This window comes from Canis lupus, chromosome 17 (assembly GCF_048164855.1).
Source record: "Canis lupus baileyi chromosome 17, mCanLup2.hap1, whole genome shotgun sequence".
Classification (NCBI taxonomy): Eukaryota; Metazoa; Chordata; class Mammalia; order Carnivora; family Canidae; genus Canis; species Canis lupus.
Genome location: NC_132854.1, coordinates 44330613 through 44355432, shown reverse-complemented (window position 1 = coordinate 44355432; position 24820 = coordinate 44330613). Strand labels below are relative to the sequence as shown.

The following is a 24820-nucleotide window of genomic DNA, read 5'->3' as shown; positions in this document are numbered from 1 at the left end:
TGTTTTCACGTTCTTTGGGTAAATACCCCATAGTGGAATTACTGGGTCATATGGTAGTTCTATTTTTAATTTTTTCAGGGATGTTTATATAGTTTTTCACAGTGGCTGTTTGCATTCCCACCAACAGTGCATGAGGTTTCCTTTTTATCTACATCGTCACCAACACTTGTTTCTTGTGTTTTTTATTTTAGCCATTCTAACAGGTATGAGGTGATATGTCATTAGAGTTTTGATTTTCATTTCCCTCATGATGAGTGATGTTGAGCATTTTTGCAGGTGTCTGTTGGCCATCTGTATGTCTTTGGAGAAATACCTGTTCATGTCTTCTGCCCATTTTTAATCGGTTTATTTGTTTTTCTGGTGTTGAGTTCTATAAGTTCTTTATTTATTTAGGACATTAACCCTTTATTAGATATGTCATTTGAAAATACCTTTTATCATTCAGTAGCTTGTCTTTTAGTTTTGTTGACTGTTTCCTTTGCTGTGCAAAAGCTTTTCATTTTGATATACTCTCAATAGTTTATTTTTGCTTTTGTTTCCCTTGCCTCAGGGGATATATCTAGAAAAATGTTGCCAATGTAAGAGAAATTAATGCCGGTGCTCTCTCCTAGGATTTTTATGGTTTCAGGTCTCACATTTAAGTCCTTAATCCCCAATCTGAGTATTATCTATGAGGTGAGCCTATTATCTTCCTATTTCACCATTTTCCTCAAAAGTATTGTCCCAGTGTATTTTTGATTACCCATTTGATTTCTTATTTGACCCATTGGTTATTCAGGAATGTGTTGTTTAGCTTCCACATATTTGTGAATTTTCTAGTTTTCCTCCTATTACTAATTTCCAGTTTTATACCATTATGTTTGGAAAGATTCCTGATACAGTTTCTATCTTCTTGAATTTGTTGAAATTTGGTTTGTGGCCAAACATGATAGATGCTGGAAATGTTCTGTGTGTGCTTAAAAGAATGTGTATTCTTCTGTTGTTGGATGCAATGTTCTGTATATGTCTATTAGGTCGATTTGGTGTATATTGTTATAAAATCTGCTTTTGCTATATTGATTTTCTGTCTAGATAATCTATCCACTGTTGATAGTGGAGTATTGAAGCTCCATTTATTATTATACTGCTGTATATTTCCCTTTTAGTTCTGTTAGATTTGCTTTATATATTTAGGTGCTCTGATATTAGGTGCATAAATATTTACAATTGTTTAGCTTCTTTTTTTAAAAATATTTTTAAAATTTATTTATTCATGAGACACACACACACACACACACACAGAGAGAGAGAGAGAGAGAGAGAGAGAGAGAGAGAGGAAGAGACACAGGCAGCAGGAGAAGCAGACTCCATGCAGGGAGCCTGATGCGGGACTTGAGGATCAAGCCCTGGGCCAAAGGTGGCACTAAACCGCCAAGCCACCCAGACTGCCCTGTTTTAGCTTCTTGATAATTTGATCCCCCTATCATTATATAATGACCTTTTGTGTCTCTTCTGAACATTTTAATTTTATTTTATTTTTAAAGAGTTTATTTATTTATTTGAGAGAGAAAGAGAAGGTGTGTGAAAGAGAGACCACAAGTATGGGAAAGGGCAGTGGGAGAGGGGGAATTGCTTTCTATCCCAGATATTTTGTTTCTTGCTTCCTCTCATGCTCTCCTCCTTTGTGACTTGATGATTTTGTGGCCATGTGCTTTGATTCCTTTATCATAATCTCTTCTGTATCAGCTATAGGATTTTCCTTTCTGGTTACCTTGAGACTTACATAAAATGTTTTCATAACATTCTATTTTAAGCTCAAAACAATGTACAGAACTTAATACTTTTACTTTTCCTTCCTCACAGTTTAGGTTACTGATGTTACAATTTATATCCATTTCATATTTTGTACCCAATAACAAATTATGATAGTTATAGTTATTTTTAAATAATTTGCTTTTTAGGGATCCCTGGGTGGCGCAGCGGTTTGGCGCCTGCCTTTGGCCCAGGGCGCGATCCTGGAGACCCGGGATCGAGTCCCACGTCGGGCTCCCGGTGCATGGAGCCTGCTTCTCCCTCTCCCTCTGCCTGTGTCTCTGCCTCTCTCTCTATGTGTGACTTTCATAAATAAATTAAAAAAATAAAATAAAAAAAATAATAATTTGCTTTTTAACTTTTAAACTAGAATTTTGTTGATACACCACCATTATAATATTACAGAATCTGACTTTAACTCTATATTTACCTTTACCTATAAGTTTTATACATTCATATGTTTTTACAATGTTCATTAGCATTCTCTCATTTCAACTTGAAGTTCTGTCTTTAGCATTTCTTGTAAAGACATGTCTAGTTATAAAGAATTCCCTCACTTTTTGTTTGCCTGGGAAAGCCTTTGTTTTTCCTTAATTTCTTTTTTTTTAAGATTTTATTTATTTATTCATGAGACACAGAGAGAGAGAGGCAGAGACATAGGCAGAGGGAGAAGCAGGCCCTCCGAGGGGAGCCCAATGTGGAACTCGATCCCAGGACCCTGGGATCATGTCCCAAGCCAGAGGCAGATGCTCAGCCACTACGCCACCCAGGCATCCCTCTTTCATTTCTTATGAACTGTTTGGCAGTATAGCATTCTTGGATGACAGTTTTTTTTCTTTCAGTATATTGAATATATCATTCCACTCTTTCCTGGCCTATAAAGCTTCTGCTAAGAAACCCACTTATAGTCTTATGGGGGCTCTCTTGTATGTGATGGGTTGCTTTTCTCTTGCTAGTTTCAAAATTCTGTCTTTGTCCTTTACTTTTGACAATTATGATATTTCTCATTGCAACCCTTTTCCAATTCAACTTACTCGGATTCTATTGGACCTCAAGAATCTGGAGGTTCATTTCTCTTCCCAAATTTTTGGAGATGCCCAACCATTACTGCTTTCTATCCTTTTATCCTTTTCTGTTTCTTCCAGGAATCTTATAATGAGAATACTGTTACTTTCAGTCCTGTCCATGTGGTCTTTCTTCATCCTATTTCATTTTTTTCCCCCAATAGCTTCTTTGACTGAAGAATTTAAAATAATTTGTTTTCTATATCATTGATTCTTTCTTCTGTTTGGTTGAGTTGATGTAGAAGCTCTTTATTAAATTCTTCAGATTAGCCATATCTTTAGTTCTAGGATTTCTGTTTTCTTTTTCTTTTGATGGTTTCTGTGTCTTTTTGGAACTTCTTATTTTCATCATTCATTATTTTTCTTACTTCTTTTAGTTGTCTGTCTGTGTTCTAGGTTGCTGACATTATTTAAAAGGATTATTCTTAAGTATTGGTCAGACAATTCATAGATTCCCATTTCTTCAGGGTCAGTTATCAGAGTTTAATAGTATCCATTGCTGGTGTGAAGTTTATCTGATCCTTTGTAATCATGGTATCCTTGTAGTTAGTATCTGTGCATTTGAATAAGTTGTTCAGACGTTACAGGTTCTCCTTTTCAAGGGAGGACCTTCACCAGTCAGTTCAACTTGGACTCCAGGATGGATCAGCGGGTAGTGTCCCTGGATAGGCAGGCTTGCTATTACATCTCTAGTTGGGTAAGGTCACTGCCTGTGCTCTGAGGTCAAGGAGGGTGCTGCTGATTGGGCTCTATAGTTGGGTGAACCACTGCTAGCTATGTTCCACAGTCTAATGGAGCCACTGTGTGGTCTGTCTGCTAGGCCAAGCCTGCTGGGTGTGTTATGTCATCAAATGGGGCCACTAGCTTATCTCTACAATCACGTCTGGTCAGGTGTGATCATAGGCTGTGTTTCCTAGTGAGGTAATACTACTGGTTGAAAATCTGCAATTGGGCAGGCTATGGGCTATGGTCTTTCATTGTTTCTGGTCAGTCAGGCCTCTAGTTTTGCTCTTAACTGGTTGGTGCTGCTGGCTGAACTCCATGTTTAAGAAGGACATAGGCTGTGCTTCATGGTCAGATAGTTTCTTTGATTCTATTCTGTAGTCAGGCAGGGCTCCAGGCTGTGTTTTGAAGTTGAGCAGGGCTGCAGGCTAGGCTTCACAGAGGTCATTGGCTATGTTTCAGTGTTGGGCATTGGACCTTGTGGCTGGTTGCAGTCAGGCTCTTTCATCAAGTAGAGCTTTCACCTGTACCCTACAGTAAGGTATTGATGGAAATTGCTGTGTGATTAGGCTGGGTGACTGTCCAGACTTCACTGTTGGGTAAAGCTCCAGAATATGCTCCATATTTGGGCAGGATCATGGCTGGGCTTCCTGCTTGGGTAAGGCTACAGGCTGTGTTCAGCAATCAGGCAGCAATTAGGGTGGGCTCTTCTGCTTGCTGAAATTTTAGACTGGATTCTGTGGCTAGACAGTGCTGTAGACTGGGCTCCAAGGCTCAGGGTTAATGGTTGTAGACTGTAGTTAATGCTGTAGACTGGGCTCCTTGGTACACACAGATGACAGGCATCTGTGGCCAGACTTCCCAGTGGGCTGAGACTGGAAGCTATGCTTTGAAACTGAGTAAGGCTGCTAATTTTGCTCCCCTGCCTTGGTGAGAATATAGAATAGTCTCCATGGCCAGTATGGCCCTTTAGCTGAGAACTCAAATCAGGTAGAACTATCAATCAAGTTCCCTAGCCAGACCTAGCTACTGGCTCAGTTCTACAGATGGATAGAGCCAATGGCTGAGATTTCTGTTTGGGTGCTGCTGCAAGCAAGATTTTGGGTCTACAAGATCTAAGCACTAATAACTGTTCTCTACCCCTTTCAATTTCTGTCAGATCCCCAATGTTAGAGTTCCACAATTTCTCTGTGTGATCCCTGTGAGGTAAGATCTGTGTGGGCCTCTTAAAAAATGTTTTGCAATACTGCAAATGCAAATGCCCACCTTCAGTCTCTTTTTCCCTTTGGAAAAACAGTAGGCCCAAGAGGGCGTTCTTGGTGCTGCACTACACCAATCTGGTGGGGGTGGGGCATGATGCAGTCAAAGCAAAGCTGTTCCTCTTAACTCCTTTAATGGGGTTCTTCCCAGTCTTTGTGTTTTGGGAGACTGCTTCACCTTTATACCCAGGTTCTGGGATTTTCACAACGGTGTCTTGCCTATGGAAAGTTGTTAGTTGGCCTTCTTGTCAGGGGAACAGAAATTAGGGACAACCTCTGTCAACATCTTAATGTTACTCTTCTACTGGCTCTTTTTTAAGTTTGAGGCCATAGAGCTACTTCAGGAGTGTAGTCAGAATAGAAATCCTAAATTTAGGCCAACAGAGCTTTTTCAAGATGCTACTCTGATATTTAAAGATTATTGGATTTTCCTGGGCAGAAATCATATCTCATTAACCTGCTTACCATTCTCTCTCAATATCAAAATTTTCCTCAAAGGTCAGTTTCAGTTATTTATTTTTTTGAACCTCAAATCCTAGCTTATATCTATTATTTGTCAAGATCACAGTGATCCTGTGCATTTCACAACTTTTCCTGAAATGTAACCTTAGGGACTGACAGTGAAGAAACAAATTAGAATTTTCCTGCTGATCAAACCCCCAGGGTAAAATGAATTGCTTCAGAGCGTTCTGTGGAAAGAGAAGGCAAAGGGGACAATTTATGTGTATCAGTTTAACCTCTCTGGGCTGTTGACATTGGAACTGCCTAATGGCAAACTGTTAAGACCTATTAAGTTCTCATTAGCGATGCCCCTGGATTAGAGCCATGTGGTACAGGACATCATTTAATAGTAAATATTAAAACATATTTATGAAAAGAAGAGAAAGGCACATCTGCATTATTTAAAAGAAAATAGAAGAGTAGAACTTAATTGGTATCAAAACCAGGTCAGAGACTAATTATGATTTCAGTTCCATGTAACTTTACCTTCTCATTTCTTGACTTAGTAATTGTTTCGGGCAGTGCTATGGCTAGAAGAATAAAGTGCTTTCAGAAATGTGAGCAGCTCAGAATCATTATTAACCTCAGGCTGTCTACACAATTAATAATTCAATGTAATTTTATCTATACTAGTTTTCAGAATGCTTTGTTATGAGATAAGGTATTATTAATCCATCTGCCAGGGAGCAATCTCTAAAAAAGAATACAACTCATATATCAATTAATTTATTGTTAGTTTGGAAGTCTGTATGTGGACTGCAGTGTGGCATGCCAATTATTAATGATTTAAATCTGAGTGAATCCTTAAATATCATTGAAATATTAAGGTACAATAAAGCAAACGTAGCAACACATATTGTCATGCTGATAGCACTGAAAAGATCTATATAAAACGTGTGCAAAAGCTGAGTGTATTTCAAGGCATCAGAAGAAAAACTTAGTCACACCTTATGAGAACCATCATATTCATTTGTGAGCTTTATGTACATATATTTTAAATTTCTTATAATAAACACATAATTACGTGGTCAAAACAGTATATATTGTATGAAGACATTAAGTGGCCATTTTATTTAAGTTCAGTTCTCTTAAATTTGATTAGCTCTCCTTAAGTACTTACCTGGAGACCACTTGTTAGACTGTTTTAAACAAATTAGATTTATTATTATACATTGAATGTTTGTTTTTTGTGTCTAAGATTGTTCATTGTCTAAAATTGTCTGATCTATGAAAAAAAATTAACATAAAACTTTGAAGATCAAAAAAACTTTAGCAATGCAGAATTTAAAACTAGGGACAATGTAAACACCCAGAATTAAAATTTAGATAAAAACAGTATTTTACTGAAAGAAATTGTTAACCTTTTTATATTCTGCTTTTGTCTTACTGTGTGACCATATGCACATCAGTGTGCCTGTCTATTTTGACTTCCTTATCTGTAATGTGCAGTTAATACATTCTACTTAGTTTATTAGTTTGTAGTGAGAGTGTAAAAGTGAAGTATAGTGTTATATTTGTAAAGCACCCAGTTTGGGTGTTAATGGCAGATGAAAATCTCATTAACATTCTGAGAGCCGTTTAATCTCTCTCTTCTTCTTCGTTTGCAAAGTGTTCTGAGTATTACAGATAAACTGTCAAGCACCAGGCACACAGTAGGTATTTAGCCAGTGGATCTATTTTCTAATCTTATTTACTACACAAGACTCTGTAGGAAGACTGATAACCTATTGTAAATTTCTCAAAGTGCAGTTTTCCGCTAACACTGAGGAAAGGACAATGTTGTGCAAATAACAATATATGCACATAACAATATATGCACAAATAACAATATGAAACCATGATTTTGGTATGTACATTCAATCAAACTATTATGACAAATTATACTTCATGATGATAGATGATTTTGTCTAAACACTTAGCTCTTTAGCAGTCTCCATTTTATTTATTTATTTTTTTAAATTTTTTTATATTTATTTAAGATTTTATTTATTTGACAGAGAGAGAACACAAGCAGGGGGAGCAGATGGCAGAGGGAGAGGCAGACTTCCCGCTGTGCAGGGAGCCTGACATGGTGTGTGTTGGGGGGTTGATCCCAGGACCCTGGGATCATGACCTGAGCTGAAGGCAGATGCTTAACCCACAGAGCTACCCAGGAGCCCCTCAGAGTGTCTAATTGTGAATTTTATCCTACAGGTATCTATTGGGTACTGAAAATTCACAATACTTTTTTTTTTCCACAGAAAGTTTTAGGGTTCCCAAGTAAAAGCCAATTTCCTGCCATATTCAACAGAAACATAAGTAGCAGTTTTGAATCTCTATTACCTAGAAGACATAGTTTGATAGCAATAATTCCAAATTGCTCCTTTGAATGTCTTTGAATCTCAAGTATTAAACTCCCAACCCAGCCTGGTTTGGGAGCTGAGTCAAGAGGTGAATGGAGCTTAACTGGATTGAGAATAATGGTAACTTCAGCAGCATGGAAATTAAAAGGGAGAGTCAATGAAGGGAAAGTCTCTAGCAGCAGGGAGGCAGGGTAAAAAGTAAAAACTTATGCCTATAGTTCATTGAAGGTTGAAGATTGACAATGTCTTCCCTTATGATTTACTACGTACATATGCCAGATGTGGTGGGATGTAATGTATGACACTCTTGACATGTGTATCTATGTTATAAGTCATAGAATCTCACATTTGGAGGAGACATTAGTGATTATTTACTATAACCCGTGTGCAATTTCAAATCTCATAAGCTCAATTTATAAGTTATCCTTGGATTAAATGAGAACTTCAGTATCAGTATTTATTTTGATGTACCTGTTTTATATCCTCTCTTTTTCACTTTAATAAGAATATATGTGATTTAGACTTTGTGCCATTTAGTTCAATTTAAATTGACAGCTTATAGAGCAGGAGCCCTCTTGTTGACTACTGAGCACTAGTAAAATGAATGATTGGCAACTTTGACTCTGCTCATTACTTAAAAAAGAAAAAGAAAAAAAAAGAAATTTGATGATAATAGTAATAATAAAGTGAAGGTTCTGTAGCAACATATTTCCAGTTAGTTGATACCCACTTAATACTTAGCTGCTTTTGGAAAAAACAACAAAAAGCCACTAGAATACACAATGCTATTTATAGTGACCAAATCTAGAAAAACCATAATATTTTTCTTAGAGGATCAGTGGGGATTTTTATCAAAAGCTGGAAGTGACAGCTGATAGATTTTATTTTATTATTTGCTATAAGAAAGGGATACATTTTGTCTCCTGAATGTGTGGCATATACTTTGTCAAAGGAAACAATAGTACCTTCCAAATGGATTTAAATCACATATATATAATAATTCCCATTATCTCAAAAAGCTGCTTTGTGTCTATTCATAGATTATAAAAAGAAACCCTTAATAATTTAAAATTATAAATTTTTAAATTGTTTATGATTGGATATAAGGACAAGAAGGTGGTATTTTCCACACCTTTCATTTTTTATACATTAGAAACCCGTAACAACCACCACAAATAGAGATTTGGTTTGGGCTTTATTTGTTTATTTTCTCTTGTGGTTTTGATCTATAAATTTTAGGTATTTTTAAAGACATGAATTACCGGAGATGGAAAATTCTTAGCCAAAAATATAGGATAATAAAGCAAATTCCTTTAGATGAGCTTAACTGCCATAAAAAAGATAAAGGTATTTTATGTTATGGCCTGAGGCATTATATCTAGACTTGTGAATATCCACATACTATGAAATTTTTATATCTTGGGAAATTATAAAATAAAAGCACCTAGTGGTGTAGAACCTGTATAAAGTATATTTTGGAGAGTAGAAAAAGAGAAAAAGAGGACAATTTGGAGGCACCAAAATGTTAATTTACATTTGATTTAGTTGTAAACACTTCCAAGTTGTGATGCTAAAATTATAAGATCTTAATCTTATAAGCATAGACATGTCTTGATTATCACTAAAATATTATTCATGCCCCAAAGTAGTCTGCAGTTTCTACACTCTTTAACTTCTGTGCACCTCTCCATAATCTGGAACTAAACTTTGGTTGGCTAATCAAAAACTGAATACTCAGCCTTCTGTTAGTTTTCACTGTAGTGAGGAAATAAGGTTTTACTACTCAACCATGACCTCTCTAGGTTTGGTTAGGCTTTTCTGAGCTCTCTAAAGACAAGGGAAGAATAGTCTTTTTTGTACCTGTTATTTCCCAGCTACCTTCAATGACATAAATATATTATTTTAAGGAAATTTGCCAATACATTGTAGCATACAATGCACTCCTACTCAGATTTTCAGGAGAGATATTAGCATGTGATGGCAAGGAAAGTGATGATAAATTATCTAAGAGAGTTAAGAAAAATTGTGTGTGCATTTAATAGGAAATTTTAAAAATAGACACTTGACAACAAAATTGACTTAAATTTTAAGCAAGAGAAAAATATATTAGATATGTTTCTTGGAGCTATAGACTATCACTGTGATAAGGTCATAATTACATTTAATTAGTTTTACATGGTTATTTTGTTTCTTTTAATCTTGGGCATGCCAGAGAGTGCAGATAACTTTGACGGATAAAAGGTAAAGACTTTTCAAATATGCCAGGCTTTACTGTTTGTTGCAAATGGAGCTATTGACAGCTTCACTTGAAATTTTCTGGCAAATTTGGTAGGCCATCTTTACCAATAATATGAATAACCCCAGGGTAAAAAAAAATGTAGTTGTTGATTTTAAATGACATAATAAATTGTCAACTGATAGAGTGGAAAATTTAATTCATGGCCCAGGAAAGAAATCTATAAAATATACAAGTTATATTTTTGCTTTTGTTTGATTGCTTTTTTCCATGCGACCAGTCATCTCTTTTTCTTTCTTTCTTTCTTTCTTTCTTTCTTTCTTTCTTTCTTTCTTTCTTTCTTTCTGAGAGAGATAATCAGAGCATGAGCGGGGTGAGGGGCAGAGGGAGAAGTGGACTCTCCGCTGAGCAGGGCGCCGAACATGAATCTTGATCCTAGAATTCTAGGATCATGACCTGAGCCAAAAGTGGACACTCAACTGACTGAGCCACCCAGGCATCCCAGGACTAGTCATCTTCTAAAATGTTCTCTCCATATTTTCCAAAGATTTTACTATTTAATAGATGTGAATTTGTATGTGTGGGTATGTGGATGTATGGGGAGAGATAGACAGATAGACAGGTAGACAGACAACAGATAATGTAACCACAAGAGAAATAAAATGTGTTATCTAATAGTCTTGGGTTATTGATTTCAACAATAAAGATCACTGGTGTTTGAGTTTGTCCTGCATGATCACTCATGAGGTGAAAAGTCTGAACATTTGTTTATGGATTAGCAAGAAGTTTTTATTTTATTTTAGTTTTATTCATTCTAACCACAAGTCGATCACATACAACTCCACTAATTGACATAATTGGCAACTCTTCAGACTAGTTTCGAACATTAAGATTCATTGTGACATCTTTCCTTTTGGGACAACTTAACACTAAAGTAACCCATCTACCTGATGGAGCATATAGTCTCAATCAAATCAGTACTGGAAAATTTTCAAAATAAGAAAGATTCATTTGTGGAAACAATAGGTATTTTTTTCTTATAAAACAATTTAAAATACTGAAAGCATATATAGTTATATATGTACAACATAAAATATTACATTTTTGTTGTCTATTGTTGATTAATAATGTGAATCACTGGGCAGCCCAGGTGGCTCAGCGGTTTGGCGCCACCTTCGGCCCAGGGCGTGATCCTGTAGACCCAAGATCAAGTCCTGCATCTGGCTCCCTGCATGGAGCCTGCTTCTCCCTCTGCCTGTGTTTCTGCCTCTCTCTCTTTCTCTGTCTCTAATAAATAATAAATAAAATCTTAAAAAATAATAATACTGTGAATCATCCTAAAACATTAGTAGCTTAAACACAATATTTTTCTGTAACAATTCTGTGGCTTGGCAAGGCTCAAATAGGTGGTTCTATCTTTCATGTGATTATTGTCAGAAAGCTGTTGGGCTGGAGATGTCTGGAGACCCAGCTGGACCAGATATCCAAGATGGCTTGCTCACATGGATGACAGTTGATGCTACTTGTCATCAGAGAGCAGAGTGGCTGTCTACAGTACCTTGTGCATAGTCTCCTGAGATGTTTTAGGCTCCTTACAGCAAGGCAGTTGAGTTCCAAGAATGAGTAATTTGAGAGGCAGGAAACGGCTGCCAATATTGTAAGGCCCACAGACAGAAACTGTGTCAACATTTCCACCACGGTATGTCAAAGTGGACACAAAACCTGCTCACCTTCCCAGGAAGAAAATATTAACCTCACTTTTCCATGGTAGGAGTAAAAGGAATTTGTGGCTGATTTTATTTCCCCATAATATTTGTTTTATAAATAATTTCAGTAATGTACTACATAGTCTTGCTTTTTGTGAAAACGAGGAAAGTACTATCTTTCCCAGTTCCATTCTGTTCCCTTGATAAATCATTTTATTTTGGTAACTAGATTTGCATAACTTGAATAAAATTTTCATAAATGAAATAATTTTCTATGAGAAAGACTTGGGAAATACATAAATAATATGTAAATAATAAATAGCTAATTATCAATCTGCGTCTAGTGATCAATCTATGATCTAAGTTAAACAATTAAAGATTTCAGAATAATTGAGCCAAACATCCATATAAATGTATTGCACTATGACTCTGGTAGATAGGTACAAATTAACAATTTATAAAGAACTTTCAACTTTTAAATGCTTAGTGACTTTTAAATTATTTTGTCTCATTGACTTTATGACAGTTTACTATGGTTTTTTCAAAGTGAGGAAGATTTCAGTTATTCTTTTAATATCTGAAAATTATCAAAAAAATTATCATACCAAATGCCTACGGATTGGTAGATTCTGAAGAATAATTTGGGAGTGGGCTATGAGTAAAATCAAAAGCTACAAACGTTTCAGAATAGAGTACTTCTGAAAATTGGTACATTTTTCCTTCTCATTTGACATTTATTATGGTCTTCACTGCATTTCTCTTTGAACAGTGTCTTTTTTAATTATTAATTTTTTTTAAAGTTGGCTCTGTGCCCAACATGGGGCTCAAAATTCATAATCTTGAGATCACAGTTACCAACTCTACCAACTCTGCCAGCAGGAAGCCCCTGAACACTGTCTTTTTATTCCTTTAATTATTTGTTTCACTGATACAGTAATCATAATATATCATTATAAATGTTGCATAGTGAATATGGTGATAGAGTATTTTAACAAAAAATATTGAAAAAGGGAAATTAGTGTTATTTTACCTTTCTCCACCTTTATGATACAAATAGGAATTTACATATTTGTGGTGACTTACCTTTTATAAATGTATGTAGCTGTAACTGTATTTAAAATGAATACAGTATAATAAAAGGTGATGATAATTAAATGTAATATAAGAAATTTTCTTATTAGACATTTTGTCTACCAAAAAAAATTAATGAAATAGTATGTCAAATACCTGCAATGAGCCATACTTCCTTTCTTGTTAAATAACCCTAAATGAAGCAAATCAGATTTTTTTTCAATTGATTCCACATTATAGAATGACATAGTACCTGAGCTAACTTTGAGTTCCCTTTGGTCAATTGCCCTGAAATGATAATCTTCAAAGTTTGTAGGTGAAATGTAATGATAGTTTTTGTAAGTCTCCACTAAAAGAACAAAAAACAGAAGAATGTGTAAGAAGAATATGTACAATTCTAGGCTGCCATGTTATTCATAGTGTTAATACTTTTCTACCTTATTATTCTAGAATATCAATGATGGTCTCATCTCAAATTTATATTTTCCTAGAAGTAGAATAGATTCTTAGACTTCCTTTAGAATAACCTGTTTTTGCAGGCATAATTAAATCCTTATTATTATAAAAAGTATGTCATAACCTCTTAAAAAGTTTTACAAATGAAACCTTTCAAACATCTATTTCGAGCCGTATCTTCCTAAACTATGACTTTAATTGCCTAATTTAGGTACACATTTCTTTGTTGTTAAGATATAATTTCATATCATTTGAGAAAAAGATTTTGCTTACCGTAGAAAGAAGAATCCTGAACAAAATTATTGCATAAGACATTACCATGAGTCATATCAAATTCATTGTTTAAAAAAGAGGTAAAATTTCAACAACTGTGAAAATTTAAAAATTTTATCCTACTTAGAAGCTAACAAATTAGCCTACCATAGTTTCATGAATGGTGATAGAAGACATGAGACTCTTGGGTCAGAGATGGACAGTTTATTGTTCACAGCAATAGAAGACACAGTGTTATCATTTTGCTCCATTTTACAAAACTCCAATTGTCATACAGAAACATTAAAGAGAGTCAACTGATACATGTGCATATGGTAGATGCATTATAGGAGAGGAACCCTGAATTTAGGGGACCTGAAGTATGCCTATTCTTTGCCCTTCAGGAGACATTATCTTTATTCCATCAAACAGTAAGCATATATTGCTTTTGCTCCAGAGGGGCATGATCTGTATGTTGGAAGGCTTTAAGCAAGCCTGTCCTTTCATACTTTTTACTATACAAACATCCTTAAAAAGACAATGTGGATCAATGGGTCATCAGTGCCTCACTTTGCTAAATGAGCAAAAATATAAGAAACCCATGGAGAATTGTTTCTCAACAGTAAAATGTACAATATAAATTTCCTAAAACAAAAATAAGATAGAAATAAAGACTAGCAGTGTAACACATTGACTGTTCATTCATAATGCCTCAATTGAATGTCTAATTGGGTAGCAACTTTTCAAGTTTCTTATTTATACAAAATATTGAAATAGTAAGTTTTAGGAAAATATCAGTCATTTGACTTTTTCCACAAAATCTGAAAGTGAACAAATGGTACCTCGTTTTTGCAAATTTATGCTAGGCATTATGGCAGTACCAAAAAATTATATGCTCTGAAATAATGTATGATTTCTTTGGAGAGACATAATGTCCATATATAAAGCAAGCTAGAGAACAACTTATTGTACTGTATATTGAAATACTAGATTGTGGATATAGAATTAATATCCTATTGATTTAATTTATAAACCATTTTAGCATATATTGCCTCATTTTGTATCCATGCCTCATTTGTATTATGATATTTTATTGATTTTTGCAATTTAAAATTTTTATCATCTCTGAAATAACCATGGATCTTATATTTGGTGGCATCTTACAAATAAAACAGCAGTATTTTCTGAGTGGTACAGACAATAATGGTACATTTTTCATCATTTGAAATGCATAATTTCCATTTGGAGAAGAAAGTGAAGCTCAAAAATATTAAGTTATTTTCCCAGGATGTCACAGCCAGTAGATGTAGAAGACATAATTTCTATCTAGGTCTTTTTATTCTATCACTCTTTAATCTAAGAAGAAGTGCTTTCTGCCTCTTGGCTTAACACCTCATGCTATTTCATTATTGATAGCACTGAGAGTTTCAAAAGAATACTATTTGCTCAGATTAGCTTAATATCAAACAGATCTTTTGTTTTAGTCCCACTGAGAATATCTTCAAAGAGTTTAAAGGTTAAATACAATAAGGCTGATGCGAAAATGAAGGAAAATACTATATGTTTGCCTGCGACCATCTGAGCTGTGTTTTTCTTCCTCTTTAGTATATAGATCTTTTACTGTATTAGTAACATAAAAACTTTGTCATAAGTATTTAAGATGTTTTCATTTTTTAGTTTTTGTTGGTTTTATGCTCTGTCTTTTGCTAAACTAGAATAATCTATATTTCAAGCCTTCAATATAAATTTATAAACTTTCACATAGTTTGTTTATGCACTCTTTCATATGTGTGGTTTTTATTTTCATTATTGACATTGATATTTTTACTTTTATTATTATTATTATTATTATTATTTGTTTATTTTAACAAATCAGTCTTTTCTGTTTCTTTTGTAATTGTTTGAAGATTTGTGAGTCTGGATAAGGTAAGATGGATCACAAAGTGGTCCAGTTTTAAGGACTGATGAAGTTACCGGATTCACCCAAGGCAACTTCTACTAAATTTATAAATTAGCATTGCAATACTCCAAATGTTTGCATATGAAACAAATGAGTGTCAGGATCCTCAGTGGGTACCACAACCTGGTCCCTCCCTTCTTCCTCTGGCAGATACTCCCTAAAGTTTGGTCTAAACTATGGATGCAGATTGAGGAATAGTTTGAAAGAAGTTCCTGACCGTACTTTTTAGTAGGAATTGGGGCACAGTGGTAACCCACGTTGCTTGAACCTAAAGTACAGATTCCAAGTTTTTGCTGTCGTAGAGTTCTATATTCTAGTTACAGAATGCTTACAAATTCACTGTTTTCATATTTTATTTCAGATTTCATCTCCACAGGCTCTGTTATGGTCTCCCACAGTAGGATGCTAGGGGGAGGTTAATTATAGTTCTGTGCTTAAGAGAATGTCTGTAAGTATAAACAAGCCAAAGATATGTGGCCTATTTTGGGGTTTCCTGGGGCCTGATGACTCATAGAAGTACAGGCCATGCTATTTGTCTTTTTGATCTCCTAGGTAACTCATATTTTTATGGTCTTTTCTTAATAGTTAGGAAGTAATAGAAATTCTCCTTATCTTCATACCTTGAGAAATAGGACTTTTTAATTTCATTTTTTTCTCTCCTTTTTAGTTTCTTCTTTCATTTTTCTTTTCTTTTTTTGATGGGAGCAGTACCAGAGAACCTGTATCATGTCATCTCCTAATCAGTACTCTCAAAACTAAACACCATATTGACTTTTCTTACCTTCAGTGTCTTGCAAAATTATCTGGAAAGAGAGAGGTCACACCTTCTTATTCTCAAAGGGATCTGTATCCCTCAAAAGTTAACTAACATTTTTCTGGAAGTGTAATCATTATGATACTATAGTGAGTTGTTGAAAGAAAAGAGTGTAAAAGTGTATTATCTTAGAACCACTTAGTTTTAACTTCAAATATAATACCAGGTACTGCATACTATAAAAATGTAGCAAACAGGAAGTAGAGGATCTAGAAAAATAAAATGTATTGATCATCTACTGTGTGTCAGGCATTACATTTGAATTATTTCTAGTTTAGTGATTACTGTGATGCATTTCAGATTCCCAAGACAGTGTTTAGAAACATTGTGAAAGAGAGATAGCAATTATGGGCATCTGGATTGCCCTAGGCATGACTCAAACATTTTTATCTATCCTCTCCTTTTAAATGAGAGTGGTATCTAACACTGACTGCCTAGATAAGAATATTGCCAAGAACAGTAATGAAATTACAAAGTCTTAATTGCTGTATATTTTTATGATTGAAATTTATTATTACTTGAAATTTCTTTTGTCTTTTTTTGCAACTTGCTGAGAATTTGTTTTTAGAGGATGGTCTTATTACCTTATAATAATCTAGTAATTTCCTCCAAGATTCTTCAACCTGGGTTTTTCAACTTAGGTTCATAGGCTTTGAGGGGAACTAGAAAAGGTTAGACATCAGGATCTTTCATTACTTCTTACTCTTATTTATAGTTTAAATAAGTATGGGTCTGTAAACATTCTACTCCATTTTTCCTGCTTCCTTTTTATATTTTACTATAAATACAAATGACTATAATCATTGAGTATATATTATTTTTTTGTCTGGCTTAATATTGTGAGATTCTTCTGTATTGTCATTAAAAAATTTATACATTCAGGTGAGGGCTTAATAGTATCTCATGATATTGATGGCCATTTCTCTGAATATTTTCCATCTGGATAATCTTATAACAGTTTATTGCAAATTATGCTGTTGTTAAATATAAGGGAGGAAAAAATAACCATGATAATGAAGAAAAAAGGGAAAAAAGAGAAAAAAAGAAAAAAGACAATTTGGTGATTTACAATAGAAAATATATTTTTCATACACGGTCCTCAGTCATCTTGAGTTGACTGACTCTCCTCCATAGGTTCTATACCCTGGGACCTAAGCTGATGAAGAAGCCTCATTACGAGCATTGCTTGTCTCATGCCAAATGGAAAGGAGAACATGGTAGGTACACCCCATGGCTGAAAGCTTTTACTCAGAAGTGACACATGTCACTAGTATTTTTACTCAGAAGTGACACATTTTCACTAGTATTTCATTAGCCATAGGAATTTTCATGGTGAAAATTTTTCATCATTGATCCATTTTTCTCCTTGATCAGTTTTCCTTCCAACTTGTTAGTGCTTTTACTTTGGTTTTGTTGGTCTTCCTTTATTTTTTTCTATTTTATTAGTTCCCCATTTTATCTTTGCTATTTATTTATAATAATCCTTAATTTAGTGTGTCTTTCATATATTGACCTCTGATGTATACTTGGCTTGTTGATTACCAACATTCTCATTTTTAATATATACATTTGATGGTATACATAATGATATATATTTCCCTCTGATTTAAGTTGTACCTCACAAGTTTTAACATGTGCTATTTTCATTGTCATTCAAAGTACTTTTAAAAAAAATTAAATCATGACTTTTTAATTCAATCAATAAGTTAAAATTTCTAAACACCTTGAGATTTACTCATTCATTTGTAGCTTAATTGTGGTTATGGAAATACTTTGTATGATTTCCATCTCTTCACCTTAATTGTCAGGAATAGGGAAGTTATGTAATAAGTGTTCTCTATGCAGAAAAAGGTATATTGTAGTTATTAATAGGGAAATGGCCTACATGCACATTCTTATAAGATCAATTTATTAATCTCTTTTGTTCAGTATATTATATCAAGTGGTGTGGAAAGCTCAAGACAACTTTCCTGGGGCTAATCTACGTATTTTTTCCCTCCTCGAGATTAATGACAGATGTGGAGAGCTTGAAATCTGCCATGGTGGGAGAACTAACGCCACAAAAATTAGTAAATCCTCCAAACCAGGGCTTTTATTCTTGAGAGCCAGTAATTACACATTTACCAGGACCAGTGGCTATATTCTTATGTGTTTGTATGTGCATTCATACTACCAGCCATTGAGAATAAGTATGTTAACGTTTCCCGCAAATATCATGTATAGATATATTCCTGGTAGGGTTGTCAATGGTTATATATTTTGAAGCTACATCATTCTAAATTTAAAATGGTTACTTCTGATTGCTGAATTGAACCTTTTATTACAATGAGCTGTCCTTCTTTATCTCTAGTGATAGTTTTGCTTTATCATCTTTGAAATTAACAGCAACACCAGTTACTTTTATGAGATTTTCCATGGAATATATCTTTCTATTCTTTGCTTCCATCCTGAAAAGTTATGTTTAAATATGCCTCTCCTAAATAGAATATAATTGAGGTTTTATTTTTTATTCAATTGACAATCTTGTCTAATAAATGAAGCACTTAGTTGATTTACATTTAATATTGTTATTCACATATTTCAGTTTAAATCTCCCAATTTATTAAGTGATTTGTCTTTGCTTCATCTGTACTATGTCTTGGTTCTGTTGGAAGTGATTGTGTGAATGTTATTATTTTATTTTTTCTTTTCTTCCAATTTAGAAATATTCTTTAAAATTCACTTTCAAGTGAATTTATATTTATATTCAGAAAAACAAAAATGGAAAGAATATTGTGTCTACTTAAATTAATATAGACAGAGAGAGGGGGTGTATTATAATATTAGGGAATATTTAACTTTTAAGCTAATGAAAAGAAAAATAAAACAAAATGCACATAGTCATTCCTGAAAGGTACAAGGACAGTGAGAAAAAAAAAGCATAGAATGAAGCAAAGGGAAATCACTTAATAAAATGGTACATTTAAGTAACAATATCAAAAGTAAGTAAACTAAATGTTCCATTTATAAGGCCAGATTATTAAACCGGATGAAAATTTTCAATTATATTCTGTTTGTAATAGGTTTTATAGTTTTTTTTTTAAGTCTATTGCTAATAACTCCAGTATCTGTAGTGCTCATAGTTCTGCTTCTATTTTTTGTTGTTTCTCTGGGTTTTGTTAATTTATCTACTCAATTTTTGGATTATTTTTATAGTGTGTTAGATATTGAATTTGCAATATTGTTTATAGAAATATTTGTATGGCTGGCATGTTATTCCTCCAAGAAGGATTTACAGTTGTTTCTGCCAGTCAGCCATAGAAAGTAGCCATCCAGAATCACAGCAATCAGTTTCATGTATTGAGTTAATTGGAAGCTGAATTTAAGTCCTAGTGGTAGTCTGTCATTTCTTACTCAGATTCATGCCTGAATTTCAGCCCTTTGTTAGTTCAGCCAAAGCAAGGACTTTCATCAAGGATCTTCTAAAGAGTCCTTTGATTACATCTCTGTACCCCTGAGTGCCCTAGGCCACTAAATTCTCTCTCAGCATCTCTGCTTCTCAGTTGTCTCTCTCTTCAACGGAAGGTTCCGATTTCTTGTCTTACTTCTCTTAAACATTTGAGAACTTAAAAATATTTTTCCAGCAGGATACTTATTCCAGTTTTAGTCAATCATTACTGAAAAGTAAGCCGTTGATATCATGGGAATTTATTTTGATAAATTTGACAAAAAGCTATTATCTTTTAGTGCCTTACTTTTTTAGCAAGCTGTTCCAGTCTTTATCGTTAGGAAATTCATTTTCCTTTTAAGTTGAAATATGGAAAGGAATCATCTCCATTGTACACACAACACAATTAAGACATAGGATATGAGGCATGAATATGTTAGTTTATTATATATCTCATTAACATGGATACAAAGTTGGGGATTTGAGTACTTAACTTCTTTCTACATAAGTAGCATTAGCAGTGATAGAGGATCCTGGCTACAGCTGAACTAGGAGAAATGGCCATATTAAGATTTCTCCTTTTTCTTTTACATACCAAATGGCTGACCTTAAGAATAACACACCTTCCCTAGGCTTATGTCTTATTTAGATGAAAAGTGATTGTTAGGGATCCCTGGGTGGCGCAGCGGTTTGGCGCCTGCCTTTGGCCCAGGGCGTGATCCTGGAGACCCGGGATCGAATCCCACATCGGCCTCCCGGTGCATGGAGCCTGCTTCTCCCTCTGCCTGTGTCTCTGTCTCTCTCTCTCTCTCTGTGTGTGACTATCATAAATAAATAAAAATTTATAAAAAAAAAATAACCTAAATCCTTTCTAATGTTGTTCTATTGAAACTGAAATTCATTACAATATCTTTTTTTTCTTTTTTGCACATTAATGATATTTAATGATATGTTCTATAAGAAACAGTTGGATTTCTGGTTACATAAAAAATAATAACTTTCTATGTGGAACATAAAAATATAAAAGCATTCTCATGTCTATTTATCTGTGGCAACACATTTCATTTGGATATATCTGACAGAGAATGGTATTTTAATATAGTTGAGATTAAGATTTCTCTTGAAAGATTAAGAAAAAGCATTTCAAAATTTTATAACCTATCTATCGGATCCTATATGATGTTTATTACCCACCATAGGTCTTTCCTCACTTATTATAGTTTGCATCCCCAGAGCTGTACAATAGGTCACTGCTCATATTTATAGGCAGTTTCATCTGGATGAAATCAGGAAAGAATTCTTTTAATTAGATAAATTAAATGCAATCTGGGGAATTTATACTTCTGTATGTGCAGCAAATTTATCTCCTCCACTAGGTTTGGTAACATAAAATGAAAACCTGTAATAATGAGATTAACATGAATTATTATACATGATTATAGCTGTCAGAAGGGAATTGGATATATATAAACAGATGCATGCTCTAATCTTCCTTGAGGGTCATCATATTCTAGGATGTGATTGCAAAATACCGGCAGTGTGATTGGTGGCTGTGTTTCCCCTATCACATTAAACTTGTCAAAATTTTATAATAAAACTAATCTAGGAAAGACTAGGAGAATGAGAAGTCATCTCGTTACTTGTTTCTCTTAATCCCTAATCTGTCCTCCCTTTCCTCAAAGGGAATTTTGACAGGGCAGTCAAAGTGATATAAAAATTACAAACAGTAGTCCAACAGGAGGAAAAATGTAATAACGTAGTAGTAATGTAGTATGAATGAAGCAAGAGGTATTGCTACTTTTTGATCTAATTCCATAAAAGAAGGTAATGGCTACTTGCCTGTGCTGTGCGATTATAGAAATGTCAGTATAATTTTAAGGTTTTATATAGCCCATGGGTTTTTAACTTAAATTAGATCCAGCAAGAATAGAAAAGATTTAAAGACAAGCCAGGAGATAGTCATTTAGTGTGGTATTCAAAGAGGATTCTGCTATAACTGGAAGTAGTATGAGTAGTATGAAAAATATTTATATCTTTTCCAGTTTAGTGATTAACCAATAATTCACAAAAGGAACCTACTAACATCAGATATTTTCCAAATTTTATGGAGTTTCTTCTGAATAATCTGATAGATGGTGGCTTTTACTGTTCATGTTGCATTTTAGCTTCCAAAGGCAGTATATTAGAGATTTTTACGGGAGAGAGATAGCAATTAGGGACACCTGGAATGCTCCGGGCATGACCCAAACATTTTCTACTTGTCTTCTCTTCAATGAGAATAATGATATCTAACCCTGACTGCCTTGGTGAGAACTTTGCCAAGAACAGTAATAAAATTACACAGTATCTTTTTACAATTAAAATGTAATATCACCATGGAAATTTATGTACTATTTATGCAACATGTTGAGAATTTAGAAGATGGGCTTTTTGCCTTATAATAACCTAATCATTTCTTCCAGTGTAGAATTCCTTAATCAGGGGACAAGGATTTTGTGGGATTTATAAATGGGATGGACCTCAGGAACCAGAAGCACAATTTATGGATTTCATGGCTTCTTCACATTCTGAAAGGAATCTTCATTCCCCAAAAGCTAACACTCATTTGAGAATGAGATCCTTACATTACTACATCGCATTTTGAAAGAAAGGCACATGAGGAAGAGTCATATCCTAGGATGGTATATTTATAATTAGCACATAAAACACTTACTGTTATTAGGACATTTAAATGTAGATTATTAAAGCACAGCAAACAGGAAGGGAAAGTCCTAGATAAACTAAATGCATTGATGACGAGTATATATATTCCTTCAGGCATTATGTTGTGCCCATCATGCAGATTTCATTCTTGTAGAATAAGTTGTATACTTGTACATAGCTAAATATGATGACTATTTGGGATAAAAATGGTTTTTAATGTCAACATTAATTATACTTTAATGGAAATCATTGGGTTTGGCAGAAGCTAATGATTGGTGGCTCTCCACCTTTGCTCCATATTAGTTAGAATCACCCTGGAAATTTTTTTAAAACTCCAGAGCAAAGTCCCATCCAGATTATTTGGATCAAAAACTCTAGGGGGAAGGGTTGTGCGCTGGTGTTTTAAAATATCTCCTTAGGTGACTCCATTGTTCAGAGGGTGTTGAGAACTAGTGCTCAACTACTGAAATGAATAATACCTAATTATATCATTTAAGCAGTAAGTACATTCAAGTACAATTTTACTTAATTTATCCTGACAAACTAACAATTCGTTCATTCATTATTCATTAAATATACATTTATAGAATGCCTGCTGACAAGTGAGCATTTTCTAAGACGTTGACAATTAGTGATAAATGTTTGGGTTTTATTCTCAAGGACATTACAGACATAAAAGGAAAATTATTATTCTATTTAGGTTTGACTTACCATTCACAGAAAGTTGCTCAAGTAGTTTTGAGAGAAAAGTGGTTTTAAAAAATTCTTTGTGGTTTTGATATCGTGAGGTTTTTCAAATAGACCAGACATTTTTTTTTTCGTAGTCTTCATTGTTCATTTCATCCCACTGTCAAAAATTTAGCACAGTCTTATTATACTTCCTACACTGGCAACTGAACTCAAACAGAGTAAAACACTTTACCTTTTATCTCTACATGCAAGACTCTAAAATCTTCTTTGAGCATTCAGTAGAGAGCAGCAGTCCTACTTTATTTCCTTATAAGCTAACTTTTAAATTTTTCTTACAGGTTAGAACTAACAAATGAGTTCAGCCATATTGCAAGTTCACAGATAAATATGTAAAATCAAGTATACTCTATGTACTTGTAAATGGTATGAACATGAGAGTAAGAAAACAATTGTATGTAAAATAGCGGGCTGGAGGAGGGAAGGGGTGAAATGAGCTTGGGTTTCTTTGTGAGGTGAGGACAATGTTCTAAAATGGATTGTGTGGCTGGTTGCAAAATTCTGGTAAGCTACTAGAAAACAATTGAATTGTATACTTAAGATAGTGAAATTTTCTGGTATGGGAGTTATATTTTAATAATTTCATTAAAAAGTTCCATTATAGGACTATCACATGTCATCTCTCCTCCCGACAGTACCACCTCTATAATCATTTTCCGCTTAACTCTGGCCTTCTATTTCTTAAAACAAAAAAGCCAAAAAACAAAAACAAAACCAAGAAAAAAACCACTCAAGAGGAGTGAAAGTGCACCCCTAATTTTCTAGCCTCAATGCAGCCCTAATTTTCTAGCTTCCTCTGGGTTCTTTAGGGTTTCTTTTTCCCCCTGAGTTCTCTGTGTTGGCATTCTAGATTCTATCCATGGAACTCTACATAGGCCAAGTTCTTAGATAATCAGAACCAGTCTCATGGCATCAAATACTCTCCACATACTAATGAATTCCATGTGGATCTCTAGCTTAGTGTTTGTCTTAAACTCTGTAGCTGTCTGTCCTGGCTGCCAACTCAATATCTAAAACTTCATTTCCAGTGCTTAACTCATTATTATTCCATACACGTTCCAAACCTTTTTCTCCCTCCATGTTCTTCACTGTCTCAGCAAATGACAACTTGAGCCTTCTATGTGTTTAGACCCAAACCTGTGGAATCTTTCTTGATTTCTTTCTCTAGCTAAATCTCGAAGATGAGTTTTCATTTCCTGGGCTGCTACCATCCTAGTCTATACCACAATGATAACATTAAGTCTCATTCTGGTGCTCTGGGTGTCCAGTGGGGAAATACTAACATTCAAAATGTTTACTTAATCACCATGATTTTAGTGCAGTGCCTCTCTGTTCTTAGTATGACATACATTCTATATTTCATAAGCTCTCTTGTGCAACCACTAAAAAGTACTCTTCTGGTCTTTTTGTTGGAGTAGCAGTCCTCCGTCAGAGTAGAGAGGGACAGGAGATTTAGGCCTGTTTCTTTTTTATATATTATTTCAACCAACATCTCTGTACTCAATCCAATCTGTTTAACCAGTTTCTTTCTTTCTTTTTAAGAATTTATTTATTTATTTGAGAGACAGTGAGCGAGAGAGAGCACAAGCAGGGGAAAGAGCAGAGGGAGAAGGCTGGATCCCAGGATCCTGACATCATGACCTGACCCAAAGGCAGATGCTTAACCAACTGAGCCACCCAGGCATCCCTCAATGACCTTCAGAAACACCTGGTATTATTCAGTAATGCACTGTTTGAGAGCTTTCCCCATGGTCAGCTGAATTTTCAG

General features: G+C 34.4%; 1 long non-coding RNA gene across 1 annotated transcript in view; it reads right to left on the bottom strand.

Moving 5' to 3' along the window:
* The window catches only part of LOC140608058 (uncharacterized), a 34691-nt gene extending 10835 nt beyond the window's left edge, over positions 1–23856 (bottom strand). Inside the window, exons 1-2 of the long non-coding RNA XR_012010012.1 lie at positions 23228–23856; positions 23017–23152 (exon numbers count right to left, since the gene is read on the bottom strand). This is a non-coding gene — a long non-coding RNA (uncharacterized lncRNA). The remainder of the gene's footprint in view (positions 1–23016; positions 23153–23227) is intronic.
* Between the last annotated feature and the right edge of the window lie 964 nt (positions 23857–24820).